The following is a 15,621-nucleotide window of genomic DNA, read 5'->3' as shown; positions in this document are numbered from 1 at the left end:
ATGTCTTCTGTAGGCGTGGGTTTGTCTCCCTCTCCCTAAGATGTGTCCGGTATAGGCCAGGGTGCCACTCAAGGCCGTAACCAATTCGGGTTATAGCTTCTCGGCCTTTTGGCTAAGATCAAGTGTAGTTTCGGAGGACGCTACCTTGGTCGGTACTGGAAGGTGCCTGGGATTGCACGTCTGCCGGCCTTGAGGAAGTGTGTGCGCCTTCTGGTGACACATAGCCCTCTTGTGCCTGGACGGTTCCCAGGCAACGGGAGGCGATCACCTTTGTTATTTTGAAGTCCTACTGATAAACAGAAAAAAAAAAAAATTAAATCTGTTCTTATCAGTTTAATATCTGATACGTCCCCTCTCTGGGGACCATATATTAAATGGATTTTTAGAACAAGGAGATGGAAAAAATCTTGCTCTGTCCACTCCACGCATTGACCTGGTATTGCAGTACCTCCAGGACCGGTGCACCCCTTCTTAACCCAGTTTCCAAAAGCAGAACTCAATTCACCTGATTCAAATGAGCCCCATTAGTGAATTGAAAGAAAGCAAAAACTTTATATGCACCTCAATTTGGCCAATTCACTTTTCACACTTTCACCCTTTTTTTTATCTTTCACACCTTTTACTTGCTTTATTGATGCAAAAAGCTGTGCCAAATAGCAAACTCATCTCCACTCAACTTGACCAACTCTGCTATGTCCCGTGCAGTATCTTATTCTCAGTCTTATCTAGATCATTTGCAATTGAATAGAATAGATCCCTTTTGGCTGCTTATGACTGTGTAAAATATGTAGCTTTACTGGGCTGGGATGAGAGAATCCATTGAAGCATGGTGTAGGGATTGTGGTTCCTGTGTGCTAAGAAGAGAGGCTGGCACCAGCCAGAAAGCCCCATTGCAGCCAATAATCACTTAATAACTTTTTCAACTTGTCATCATATGGGAGGCCTTCCATTCCTTGTAGTAGTCTAGTTGCCCACCTTTGAACTGACTCTAACTTCTGAATGTCCTTATTAAAATGTGGAGCCCAAAACTGGTTCCCATATTCCAGATGTAGCCTTACAAGTGATTTATAGAGGTGTAACAATACGTTGGGATCACGGGATATAATCTCCCTTTTTATACACCCTAAAATCTTGTCCCAAGCAGCATTCCATCAGCCTCTGGAAGGTTCCTGGCGCATTGCACAGCTCGAAGGGCATGCTTTTGAACTCGCAGAGACCCATAGGGGTGGCGAAGGCGGTCTTCTCCCGGTCTGCCTCAGCAACGGACACTTGCCAATAGTGACTAGTGAGATCAAGGGTAGAAAAATAATTTGCAGTTCTCAATGCAGCTAGCGATTCCTCAATACGGGGAATGGTGCCGTCCTTCTTTTTTAACAGGATCAACAGAGCTGCCCAAAGGCTACAACTGTCACGGATAACCCCAGCCGCCTTCATGTTGCTCAACATGTCCTTGGTACACTGGCAATGTGAAGGTGGTATTGGCTTATAGCTCTCTTTGATGGGTGGGTGTGCACCTGTGGGGATGTGGTGGTGGACCCCTTTTATTCCCCCAAAATCTAGCGGGCTTCCCACCGGTAACCCGCTCCCCAGCTTGGATGGATGCTGAGGGAGCCCCTTTTGCCCGCAGGCTCTGGCCCTGGGAACTGTAGCCTTGGCGGTGACTGTGCTTCCCTCTACGGTGTGAGCTGTTGCCTTCAATCGGGTCTTGACTGCTGGGAAACCCTGGAGGTTCCTGTCGCTAACGGATTTGACCGGTTTTACGGCGACTCCTAGCCTGGTCGGGGTCCGTAGGCCCTGCCGGATGGTGCTGGCTTCTCTTCACTCCCCGATCTGGTACCGGCGGGCCACCGCCCATCCCCGGTCCGTACGGTTCACTCCAATCAGCCTCTCCTGCAGAAGGTCACCACCGTCTGCCAACCTTGCTGAGTGCCCGGGCCACACACACGGACACGGTCAGTCTCCTCTCCTCTTCACTTCTCTAACTCCAAAACTGATCTCTAATCTGACTCCTTTTCCCGCCTCCAGGACTGTGAACTCCTCGGTGGGTGGGATCAACCGCCTGGCCCACCCCCTGGTGTGGACATCAGCCCCTGGAGGAAGGCAACTAGGATTTGTGTTTAGCTTCGGTGTGCCTAGCCGGAGTGTAGAGCGTGTTGGTGTAGTACCTGTGACGACCTGGCTTGTCCAGGGCGCCACATTCCCCTATAGTAAAATGCAGACCGTCCGCGGGCTGCCCGTCCATCACCGGTTTTATTTTCACAACTGAAAAAGAATAAAACGGTAAAACATGTAAAAGCATCATAAACATTTTACAACGGTACAGCTTCCGCTCTTCTCCCACCCAAACAACCTGGCCCTGATGCTGCCCCTAAGAAGCGGGCAGCACCCCTTGACCCCAGTCCAGCACCAAGTTGCCCGAGCGGGTTCTGTCTCTTTCAGGGGGCCCACGTCCAAGGGGACCCCTGAACCCCCGGAGGATCGCCACCGGTTACGGTAGTGGCGGGCCTAGGCCATCCCTTTCCTCCAGGCCCATCCTCCCAAATCAGCCTCTCCGGAGGCGGTAACGGTGTCAAGCCAACAAACATTTTTATTTACATTGCACTAAGTTTGTGGTTGCCCTGCAAGTTCTCGGGCTTGTCCGTAAGCAGTTCCTTACGCAATGGTTGCACAGTCCCTACGGGGACAACAGTTGCCGGCAACGGCCGGTTTAATCACGGTTCAATCAGGTAAACTTCTTTGGTTGATCATCTTTACTTATCATTTAAAACTTTCAAACTGGTACACTCAACACATAAAGCCCCCCCCCTTTTAAAGAGTAGTTTCCCTGTACCTAAGTGGGGGTCTACCTAGGTTGGGGCGAGTGGACCTTCGGGATCCGGTGTCAGTGGTGACAGGCAGTGGGGCAGAGGGAACAGTCAGTTCCTCCTCCCTGCTATCATGTGGGGCAGGCGGAGGCGTAGGGGAGCTGGGTACAGGTACATCCCTGGGCACTGGCTCGCGGTTAACCGTTTCCATCATTTCTTCATCCACGGGTTGTGGGAACAGTATCACTGGAAGGATCACCGCACCGTTCTGTGTAGGCCAGTCTGCTGGAAAATCACCCATCATGGTGTGGATTAACTCTTTTTCCTTCTCCACTGGACTGGGAACTGGAGCCTCATCCGCTACTCTCAATGCTGGTGGGCACTTCTTCAGGTGGTCTCGGGAAACCGTGGCCAAAGTCCCCCCCTGGTCACGGCTGATCTGGTAGGCCTTCCCATTCTCCCATCCTGTGGGCTGGACTACATACGGGGTTTTTTCCCATTGATCATCCAGCTTGTGGGCCCTTCTTTTCCGCTTCAGCACTACATCCCCAGGTTGGAAGGAACCGGCAGGCGCCTTCTTGTTGAAGCACTGCTCCTGTTGTCCCCGACTCCGGCACAAGTTCTTTTCAACATACTCCTGGACCTGTCGGTACTGTGTCCTCCACCGAGTGTCCCATTCAGCTGTCGACAGGAGTGCTTCTGAAGCTTCCAAGCCCATTTCCAGATCCACTGGTAGCCGGCCGGGACGAGCTCTCATCAGGTATGCTGGAGTGCATTTCGTAGAGCTGGAAGGGATGTTGTTGTACATATCGACCAGGTCAGGTAGATTCTCCAGCCACAGGTTCCGCTCTTCCAGTGGTAACGTCTTGAGGAGGCCCAGGACCAAGTGGTTCATCTTTTCACAAATGCCATTGGTTTGGGCGTGGTAAGGCGTGGTCCGGATTTTCTTGCAGCCGTACAACTGGCAGAATTCCTGGAATACCTCTGCTTCAAAGGCCGGACCCTGGTCGGTAAGCACCCTCTCCGGGTACCAATGCGGTCAACAGAAATAAGCCTGGAAAGCCTTAGCAGCGGTGCGGCCGGTTAAGTCCTTAACTGGGACAACCACCAGGAACCTCGAGTAGTGGTCTACGATGGTCAGAGCGTAGGTGTACCCACTTCGGCTGGGGGTGAGCTTTACATGGTCAAGGGCAACCAGCTCCAGCGGTTGGTGTGTAATGATCGGGTGTAGGGGTGCCTTCTGGCTGGCCTCGTCCTTCCTTCTCAATGCGCAAGGGCCACATTCTCGGCACCAGGCCTCCACAGATTCCCGCATTCCACTCCAATAGAACCGCTCTCTTAACAACATCTCTAGCTTCTTCCACCCGAAGTGCACTGCACCATCATGGTATGCTTGCAGGACGGTGGGCACGTTAGCCTGGGGAATCACCAGCTGGCGGATCTTCTCGTGAGTCTTTGGATTAATCAGCTCGCGATACAACTTCCCCTGGTGTTGGTATAGCCGGGTCCATTCTTGCCACAGACGTTGGGCTTCGGCAGGGGCAGCAGGGTCTATCCCAGCAGAACCCTGTTCCACTAGAGTCTTGACCAGGCGGACAGCAGGTGCCTGGTCCTGAGCTTCCTGCCAGTCCTGTCGGGGCAGCGGATCCAGGTTCACCCGTTGTTGGTAGACGTGCACCTTCTCAGTGAATGGCCGGTGAAATGCAGGCAACTCGATCTCTTCGAGGTCATCATCCTCTGGCCCCTCTTCCGACAGGTGGGGCATCCGGGAGAGTGCATTGGCATTGACGTTGGTACGGCCGGCCCGGTACTTGATGGTGAAATCGTAGTTGGCTAACCTGGTCACCCACCGCTGCTCCAACGCGCCCAGCTTGGCCGTATCTAGATGGGTCAGCAGGTTATTGTCTGTGTACGCGGTGAACTTGGCTGCTGCCAGGTAATGGCGGAACCGCTCGGTGATAGCCCACACCAGTGCCAAGAGCTCAAGCTTGAAGGAGATGTAGTTCTCAGGCGGCTGTAGTCAGGGTACGCTAGGAGTTCCTCTCCGGTCAGGGCTGTTCTCAGCTGGCGGAAGGATTCCTCATGCTTTTCTTCCCACACCAATGGGGCTACTAGGGATCTACCACCCTTGGTCTGTCCTACGAGGAGGTCTTGCATGGGGGCAGCCATCTTTGTGTACCCCTTAATGAAGCGACGGTAATATCCCACCAGGCCCAGAAACTGCCTCACTTCCCTCACTGTGGTCGGTCTCGGCCAGTCTTGGATGGCGGTGATCTTCTCGGGGTTGGGGGCGACACCTTCCGCACCAACCACATGTCCTAGGTACTGCACTCTGGGTTTCAGCAGATGACACTTTGAGGGCTTCAACTTCATCCCATACTTGGCAAGGGACGCGAACACCTCGGCTAGGTGCTCCAGGTGGGCTTCATACGTCTGTGAGTACACAATCACATCATCCAAGTACAGCAAAACGGTCCCATAGGCAGTCTTCTCTCGGTCTTCCGGTGCCACGGCCACCTGCCAGTACCCGCTGGTGAGGTCAAGGGTGGAGAAGTAGTTAGCGGTTCTCAGCGAGGCCAGGGACTCTTTGATGCGGGGCAGAGGGTAAGCATCCTTATGCGTTATCTGGTTAATCTTCCGGTAATCCACACACATCCGCATGGTGCCATCCTTCTTCTTAACCAGCACCAACGGAGCGGCCCAGGGACTACAGCTGTCCCTAATAACCCCTGCCTCCTTCATGTTCCTCAACATGTCTTTGGCGCATTGGTAGTGGGCAGGGGGAATAGGCCTGTATCTCTCTTTAATAGGGGAGTGTGTACCGGTAGGGATGTGGTGTTGAACCCCTTTAATCTGCCCAAAATCTAGAGGGTGCTTGCTAAAAACCCGCTCATACTCCTGTACCACCCGGTATACCCCTTCCTTGTGGTGTATGGGGGTATCATCAGTGCCGACATGTAGCTCTCGATACCACTCGCCTAACTCCCCCAGGGATGAGTGGGAACCGGCAGCAGGCGGTGTGACCGGGGGAACGGCTTCATGGATCGTGTGGGGATCTAGAGTGAGCAATTTGGCAAGGGTAGCGTACCGGGTGGTGCATGAATGCACACATTGTCAGGTTTCCGGGTTTTCCAGTCCTCTTTTGAAAGAGCTTGCCCTCGGTTAACATGGAGTTTTATGTTCTGTTGCCCTACTTCCTGTCCAGCTGCTTAAAAGGCCGCCTCTAAGCCTAGTCCAGTGCCTGAGTATACTGCTTGCTGTGTGCTCCTGCTTTGCTGCTGCTGCTACTTGATTACCTTTGGATCCTCCTGAAAATCTACCGACCGACTCTGGACCACACCCGGTTTCTTCAAACTGTGCCCGGACTCCGTCTGCCGTCTTTGGTCAGCACGTCTGCCCGGTTTCTTCCGGTTCATAACCATTCTGGACTTTCATCCCGTACGGACACTTCTGGACTTTACCGCTTGCCCCTTGTGTCCCGGCTGCGGCGCATTTAGGCCTTCCGGGGTTGATTGCCGGACAGTCCCTGTATAGGGGTTCGCTCTGGTGGTCTCCCTGGGGGAGTCTGGTGCGTGGCCCCGGGAATCCCCTTCGCTCCGTTTCAGAAAGGTATTTTCATGTGTTTGTTATACTGTGTATTTCCGTTGTGTATCTACCATGGTTACATATCATAAACATCTTGTACCACAAACTCGTCTCTGGCTGTCATTGCCCTAACGCTATCGAAATCCTCAAAACATACAATAGTATTACATTATACTCAGGCCACAAGAGGATTTCACTGGGGCAATGACTGAGACACGAGGAGTAGATCAGCTCTTTTCTATGATTAACTCCTTGCAGCAGGAGATGGAGGTGGTGCAGACTAAACTTAGAGATATGGAGGCACAGCTGGGCCATGATCACCAGGTACTGGGTCCGGCTATACAGGACTTGCAAGTCAGAGTGGAGGCTCAGGAAGCCGGCCCCACTACGTCCGTATCAGCTGCCGGTATGCCTAGGTTACCCCCATTCCGTTTCAATGGTGACCGTAGTCAGTTTCGTGGATTTGTGAACCAATGTATACTGTTTTTTGATGTACATGCTGATTATTACCGTTCTGACCGGTCCAAAGTGTTATGTATAATTATGTTATTAACCTCACAAGCACTGGCTTGGGCTAATCCTATGATAGAGAACCGGGACATCCGTTTAAATCACCTAGATGATTTTCTGACCGCAATGGCGCAGATGTTTGATGATCCGAATCGCCGTGCTACCGCTGAATCGGCTCTCCTTTCCTTACGTCAGGGAAAGCGTTCTGTAGTTGAATATGCCACTGAGTTCAAGAGGTTAGTGGTAGACACCGACTGGGGAAACAATGCATTATTGTCTGTTTTCAGAAAGGGGTTGTCCGGTACCATCAAGGACGAGTTAGCTCGTTCTGAATCTCCAGGGGATTTTGAACTGTTTCTCCAGCACTGTGTGCGTATTGATACCCGCTTGACGGAACGTAGACAGGAAAAATGGGCAGCTGTAAACCGTGTAAACAACTTTGCATTTCCTTCCAGAGAACCCGCTCTCAGGACGCCACGGGAGGCCGAGGACGTTCCTATGCAAGTGGACTCTCTGCAAAAGCGAGAGACCAATGAACGTCGCGAACACCGGCTCCGTGAGCGTCTGTGTTTCTATTGCGGTCAATCAGACCATTTCTTGATCGACTGCCCGAAACGTCCGAATCGCCCAAATAAGGTATTGGCAGCCATGGCAGAGTGTGACAACACGGACGCAGAGTCCGATATCTCTGAGGCAAGTGGACACTTGGATGCGGTATTTCCCTTGACTGTAATGTCAACCTCACCGAAGGACTCGGAAGGGAAATATACCCATTGCTCGCTCCCCATTCAGATCCGGTGGGAGGGACAGCTAATACCTACCTCTGCAATGATAGATTCTGGGGCAGGGGGAAATTTCATGGACTCCTCTTTTGCCAGGAAACACGGTATCCGGACTCAGCAAAGAGCCTCACCGGTTACCATGGAGACGGTAGACGGATCTCCGTTAATCTCTGGACCAGTTGATCGGGAAACCGTACCGCTAGAGTGCGTCATGAAGCCAGGTCAGCAGGAGACCCTTGTTTTCATGCTAATTTCTTCTCCTCATTTTCCGATTATTTTAGGTATTCCGTGGCTACGGTCTACAAATCCGGTCATCGATTGGGAAACTAAGGAAATATCCTTCCCACCGCAGAGTATTCCGACCATTAGTCCAACTGTTCCGGTTCCAGTAACGCCGAATGCGGAGGGCACTGTACAGGTACCTGTTCTACCCCCGGTGTATAACGACTTTGCGGACATATGCGACAAAAGAAAAGCCGATCGGCTTCCCCCGCATAGACCGTATGATTGCCCCATAGACTTACTCCCAGGGGCGGAGATCCCGTTTGGTCATGTCTACCCGTTGGCGGCACCTGAGCTAGAAGCACTAAAAAACTACATTGATGAAAGTCTGGCGAAGGGATTTATTCGTCCGTCTACCTCACCAGCAGGGGCACCCATCTTTTTTGTGAAAAAGAAAGAGGGGACTCTAAGACCCTGTATTGACTACCGGGAACTGAATAAAATAACCATCCGGAACCGGTATCCGTTACCATTGATTCCTGAGCTATTGGAGAGGGTCCAACAGGCAAAAATATTCACCAAATTGGACCTCCGTGGGGCATACAATCTACTCCGCATACGTCCCGGAGACGAGTGGAAGACCGCGTTCCGATGTCGGTATGGACATTTTGAGTACCTAGTGATGCCTTTTGGACTTTGTAACGCTCCCGCGGCTTTCCAACATCTAGTTAACGATATTTTTAGGGATATCATGGACCAATTCATGGTGATTTATCTGGACGATATCCTAATCTTTTCTGATTCCCTACAGGAACACCAGGAGCACGTCAAGACCGTACTTACCCGGCTGAGGGAAAACCACCTGTACATCAAACTGGAGAAATGCGAATTCCATTGCTCACAGATACAATTCTTAGGTTATGTCATCTCTCCTCAGGGACTGAACATGGAGTCTGGCAAAATACAAGCGATTCTAGACTGGCCGGAACCGGGAAACATCAAAGAGGTACAACGCTTTGTCGGTTTTGCCAACTTTTACCGACGTTTTATCCGTAATTTTTCAGAAATCGTTCGTCCCATCACTCTGTTAACCAAGAAAGGACAGAAGTTTGTGTGGTCCGCCCAGGCCCAGGAAGCCTTCCATCGTCTCAAGGTCTGTTTTACCTCAGCGCCTATATTGGTACATCCGAATCCCGCACTTCCCTTTATCGTGGAAGTCGACGCTTCCGACTACGCATTAGGGGCCATCCTTTCTCAAAGGACTGGGGACAAGAGTCTCTTACATCCGTGTGCTTTCTTTTCCCGCCGGTTGTCCCCTGCAGAAAGGAACTATGACATTGCGGACAAAGAATTGTTAGCGATTATTTCCGCCTTCAAGGAATGGAGACACCACTTACAGGGAGCCACGCAGCAAGTGATAGTACTCACAGATCATCGTAATCTGGAGTTTCTTAAGTCTGCCAGGTGCCTGTCTCCACGGCAAGCCCGTTGGAGCCTATTCCTTAACCAGTTCAATTTTGTCGTTACATACCGTCCAGGTTCACGTAATGGGAAAGCCGATGCCTTGTCCCGAATCCACGCCGTGGACTCCGTGCCTGGAACCCCGTCTCAGACCGTGTTATCGGATGCCAATTTCGTTGGAGTAATCCAGGACCAGGACTTGTGGAAGGACATCAAGCTGGCCTATGATGGTGACGTATTTCTTGCTGCCCCCCCGAATGATGTAACTCTTGTTCTTCGGAATGGTGTGTGGTTGAGAGAGCGACGCATTTATGTCCCGGAGGCCGTAAGACTTCGGGTTCTCAAGTTGGTCCATGACTCCGTGTTGGCTGGTCATAGGGGGGTACAGAAGACGCAGGAATTTCTGAACCGTTTCTTCTGGTGGCCTACCTGTTTAAAGGACGTAAAGGACTATGTCCACTCATGTGTGGTTTGTGCCCGGTGCAAGGTCCCTCGTGTGGCTCCTACAGGACTCCTCCAACCGTTACCCGTGCCATCTCGCCCTTGGGGGTCTATCTCAATGGATTTTATTGTGGAGTTGCCCGTCTCAGACGGTCACAATACCATTTTAGTGGTGGTGGATCGGTTGACTAAAGCTGCTCACTTTATTCCGTGTGCCGGTCTTCCCTCAGCCGCAGAGACAGTGGATTTGGTTATCCAGAACGTATTCCGATTGCATGGGGTACCAGACGAGATCATCTCTGACCGGGGCGTGCAGTTCACGTCTAGGTTCTGGAAGGGGTTTTGTACGGCACTCCAGATTGATGTCTGTTTGTCTTCTGCATACCATCCTCAGACAAATGGGCAAACCGAACGGACCAATCAAACCCTGGAACAATACCTTCGATGTTATGTCAGCCATCTGCAGGACGATTGGTTGAAGATGCTTCCGTTGGCGGAGTTCTCGTATAACAACACTCAGAGCAGCTCCACTAAGGTAACGCCCTTTTTTGCTAACTTGGGTTACCATCCGACTATTTTGCCTAGGTCACCGGTTGCGGTCTCAGTGCCTGCGGTGGAGGACAGATTGACAGAGCTTCGACAAAATCTGGAGGTTCTAAAGGACAGTGTGGCTACGGCCCAGGAGCGTTACAAGAGGTCGGCAGACACTCACCGGAAAGCGGCACCCATGTATAAGGTAGGGGACTCTGTATGGTTGTCCACCAAGAACCTGAGATTGGGTGTCCCTTCGCAGAAGCTGGGACAAAAATTCATCGGTCCATTTAAGATCACCGGGATCGTGAGCCCTGTGGCCTGTCGGCTGCGGTTACCGCACCATCTCAAGGTACACCCGGTCTTTCATGTTTCTCTCCTCAAATCCGTCTCTCCCAATACGTTTCATGGTCGTGTCGTGCCTCCTCCTCCGCCTGTGATGGTCGACGGCGAGGAGCAGTTTGTGGTTGAGGACATTATTGACTCCCGGCTCCATCGTCGTCGGCTTCAGTATCTGGTACGTTGGCAGGGGTACGCCCCCGAGGACGATTCCTGGGAACCGGTGGGTAACATTCGAGCTCCCCGGAAGATCGCTCAGTTTCATCGACGGTACCCGGACAAGCCAGGCCCTGACCCGTCCTGAGGCCGTTTCTGGGGGGGGGAGTAATGTCAGGTTTCCGGGTTTTCCAGTTCTCTTTTTTGCATGAGCTTGCCCTCGGTTAACATGGAATTTTATGTTCTGTTGCCCTACTTCCTGTCCAGCTGCTTAAAAGGCCGCCTCTAAGCCTAGTCCAGTGCCTGAGTATACGGCTTGCTGTGTGCTCCTGCTTTGCTGCTGCTGCTACTTCTTGATTACCTTTGGATCCTCCTGAAAGTCTACCGACCGACTCTGGACCATACCCGGTTTCTTCAAGCTGTGCCCGGACTCCGTCTGCCGTCTTTGGTCAGCACGTCTGCCCGGTTTCTTCCGGCTCATAACCATTCTGGACTTTCATCCCGTACGGACACTTCTGGACTTTACCACTTGCCCCTTGTGTCCCGGCTGCGGCGCATTTAGGCCTTCCGGGGTTGATTGCCGGACAGTCCCTGTATAGGGGTTCGCTCTGGTGGTCTCCCTGGGGGAGTCCGGTGCGTGGCCCCGGGAATCCCCTTCGCTCCGTTTCAGAAAGGTATTTTCATGTGTTTTGTGTATTTCCGCTGTGTATCTACCGTGGTTACATATTATAAACATCTTGTACCACAAACTCGTCTCTGGTTGTCATTGCCCTAACGCTATCGAAATCCTCAAAACATACAATAGTATTACACACATATTGGTTTTATAATCTTATTGTATTACTTTATATTCTTATTTCACTTGTGCATATCTCCACCATAATCCTGGCTAAGAAATATAGCTTTTTTTGGGGTACACAGGTAGTAAGGTCTTCTTTCTATTTCTTTAGGGGTGATATAGCCTGGTGGAACTCTAGACCTCTAACATTATATATGCACCCTTTTTCTTTATGGTTCTTGGACACCTTATAACATTCTTCCATACATATATATCTTTCTCATAAATTATAAATAATTAGGCATTTTTATATATCTTATTTACATTTTCATAAATAACTTTTTACAAAGCATGGGGGACATTCTCACATACATATAATTTTCATGTACGCATTCTGAAAATTTACGCATAAACCGTACACACTCCTTTTTGTAACAATTTCTATAACTCATTCGCTGAACTCTCATCCCGGATATTCATTCTTACACCGAATTTCCTGTTATAACACAACATTCATGATTTTTATTCAATTTATTTTTATTTTTTAGGTTTATTAGTAGTGATGAGCGAGTACTAAAAAACTCGGGTGCTCGAAGCTCGGGCCGAGCCTCCCAAGATACTCGTGTACTCGGCCCGAGCACCGAGCCCAATGTTATCCTATGGGAGACCCGAGTATTTTTGTGAAATGACCACCGGCAGCATGTAGAAACCCTAAAAATGGCACAAAAGTCTCCGAAGAGTGCTCAAATGACATGGCAACAGCATGGGGAAGACCCCTTGAAGCATTTATCACTCAAAAGTCACAGCTGTGAATAATTTTGTCCGCGTTTTACGCCATTTTTACGGACTCACCAGAAAACCTTCCAAAATGACACCAAAATGATTTTTCATAGCGGAAATGTTAAGGGCACATACCCAATAGTGAGATAGAGCTAATGTATGTTACTTTTTGAGATCAATACATGAAAGATTTTACGTAAAACATTGTGTGGCACTCCGATGTCCCTGAGAAGAGACGTACATAAAGGCCTCTGAGTCTAATGTGCCCATTTTGAGGAACTGAGTCTTTGTAGTATTTTCCTTTGCCAGGGCAGTCCAAAATTGTGAGGCTCACCAATGCCCCTGCATACAGACGTGCATGATGGCCTGTAAACCTGAAGTGCCCATTGTAAGGAAGTGGGTCTATTGTAGTATAGCCCTTAGGCAGGGCAGCCAAAAATTGGGAGGCTCCACGTTGTCCCTGGATAGAGACGTGCATGAGGGCCTCAAAACATTAAGTGTCCAGTGTCAGGAAGTGGGTGTATTATAGTATAGCCCTTAGGCAGGGCAGCCAAAAATTGGGAGGCTCCACGTTGTCCCTGGATAGAGACGTGCATGAGGGCCTGTAAACCTGAAGTGCCCATTGGAAGGAAGTGGGTCTTTTGTAGTATAGCCCTTTGGCAGGGCAGCCAAAAATTGGGAGGCTCCACGTTGTCCCTGGATAGAGACGTGCATGAGGGCCTGTAAACCTGAAGTGCCCATTGGAAGGAAGTGGGTCTTTTGTAGTATAGCCCTTTGGCAGGGCAGCCAATAATTGGGAGGCTCCACGTTGTCCCTGGATAGAGACATGCATGAGGGCCTCAAAACATTAAGTGTCCATTGTCAGGAAGTGGGTGTATTATAGTATAGCCCTTAGGCAGGGCAGCCAAAAATTGGGAGGCTCCACGTTGTCCCTGGATAGAGACGTGCATGAGGGCCTGTAAACCTGAAGTGTCCATTGTCAGGAAGTGGGTGTATTATAGTATAGCCCTTAGGCAGGGCAATAAAAAAGGAATCTGAACACATTCGCGCAAAAATGAAATGACCACAATTTTCTCCAAAACTATAACAGATGCAAACTGTGGTGGAGATGAGATTTGATAAAGTAAGTGGAAATCCAGTAAAAGTTTCATTTGGCTACTTTGCACTCTCGAGATAATCGTCACCATGTGTCTGTGGTTAGGTGGACTTTGGGTGAAACAGCGTTGTTCAGGGCACGTGTGATGTTTTGTGACACGTGGTTATGCAACGCGGGGACGGCACACCGGGAGAAATAGTGGCGGCTGGGGACCGAGTAACGTGGGACAGCTGCCGCCATCAGGTCGCGGAATGCTTCTGTCTCCACCAGCCTAAAAGGCAACATTTCCAGCGCAAGCAGTCGCGAAATGTTAGCATTTAGAACTGTGGCATGTGGGGTGTTGGCAGTGTATTTGCGCCTGCGTTCAAAGGTTTGCTGAATGGATAACTGAACGCTGCGCTGGGACAAGGACGTGCTTGATGATGGTGTTATTTCTGAGTAGGCAACTGCAGGTGCAGGACCGGAGGAGGCTTGTTCGCAGGCAGCATGGACAGGGGATTGGCTCGCATGCACAACCAGCGAAGACGTAGCAGTGACATTAGCAAGCACTGCTCCTCGACTCTGTTGTACTTCCCACAAAGTCGGGTGCTTGGCTGACATGTGCCTGATCATGCTGGTGGTGGTCAGGCTGCTAGTTTTGGTACCCCTGCTGATGCTGGCACGGCAGGTGTTGCAAATGGCCTTTTTAGAATCATCTGGATCCAACTTAAAAAACTGCCAGACTCGGGAAGACCTAACATTTGTACAGGCACCTTGTGTCGTGTTGTTGTTCCGGGGAACGGTTGCCTGACTTCTGCCTGGAGCCACCACCCTGCTTCTTACTGCCTGTTGGGATGCTACGCCTCCCTCCCCCTGTGCACTGCTGTCCTCGCTCTGCATATCCTCCTGCCAGGTTGGGTCAGTTACTGGATCATCCACCACGTCGTCTTCCTCTTCCGCACCCTGCTCCTCCTCCTGACTTCCTGACAATTGTGTCTCATCATCGTCCACCCCTTGTTGAGACACGTTGCCAACTTCGTGAGAACGTGGCTGCTCAAATATTTGGCCATCTGTACATACGATCTCCTCATGACCCACTTCAACATGAGCTGGCGAGAGGCCAGAATGTGCGAATGGAAACGTGAACAGCTCTTCCGAGTGTCCAAGTGTGGGATCATTAATGTCCGAGGACGTGTACTCAGCCTTGTGGTAGGAAGGAGGATCAGGTTCTGAAATGTGCGGTGCAGTATCACGGCTACTGACACTTGACCGTGTGGAAGACAGAGTGTTTGTGGTGGTGCCAATCTGACTGGAAGCATTATCCGCTATCCAACTAACAACCTGTTGACACTGGTCTTGGTTCAAGAGCGGTGTACTGCTGCGGTCCCCAAGAATTTGGGACAGGACGTGCGAGCGACTAGATGTGGCCCTTTGTTGTGGCAAAATTAGAGCTTGCCCACGACCTCGGCCTCTGCCTGCACCACCATCACGTCCACTTCCTTGTTCCTTGCCAACGCCCTTGCGCATTTTGCAATGCTGTGCTGACGTGTATTCACTAGACTTGGGCGTTATATCAAAGTTTGTGCAAATTGTGCACCTGTACGCTGCCACCGACAGGCACACACGTGCGGTTTTTAAATGCAAGCACGGACGCACTAAGAACCTAACAGGTTTTAGGAGCAAAAATTAATGATGAGAACTCTGACACTATCAGCCACTGCTGACTGACGTGTATTATACACTACACTTGTGCGTTATATAATAGTTTGGTAAAAACGCACACAAGTGCACCTGTACGCTGCCACCGACAGGCACACACGTGCGGTTTTTAAATGCAAGCACGGACGCACTAAGAACCTAACAGGTTTTAGGAGCAAAAATTAATGACGAGAACTCTGACACTATCAGCCACTGCTGACTGACGTGTATTATACACTACACTTGTGCGTTATATAATAGTTTGGTAAAAACGCACACAAGTGCACCTGTACGCTGCCACCGACAGGCACACACGTGCGGTTTTTAAATGCAAGCACGGACGCACTAAGAACCTAACACAGGTTTTAGGAGCAAAAATTAATGACGAGAACTCTGACACTATCAGCCACTGCTGACTGACGTGTATTATACACTACACTTGTGCGTTATATAATAGTT

The 15,621-nt window shown here is 50.5% G+C and overlaps 1 pseudogene; it reads left to right on the top strand.

The window, feature by feature from the left end:
• The first annotated feature begins 263 nt into the window (after nucleotides 1–263).
• On the top strand, nucleotides 264–470 carry LOC142265968 (U2 spliceosomal RNA; annotated as a pseudogene).
• Nucleotides 471–15,621: the final 15,151 nt, after the last annotated feature.

The sequence above is a fragment of the Anomaloglossus baeobatrachus genome, unplaced genomic scaffold, assembly GCF_048569485.1.
Source record: "Anomaloglossus baeobatrachus isolate aAnoBae1 unplaced genomic scaffold, aAnoBae1.hap1 Scaffold_2800, whole genome shotgun sequence".
NCBI classification, from domain to species: Eukaryota; Metazoa; Chordata; class Amphibia; order Anura; family Aromobatidae; genus Anomaloglossus; species Anomaloglossus baeobatrachus.
The sequence above is the reverse complement of the archived record's forward strand: the minus strand, read 5'-3'. Positions and strand labels throughout refer to the sequence as shown.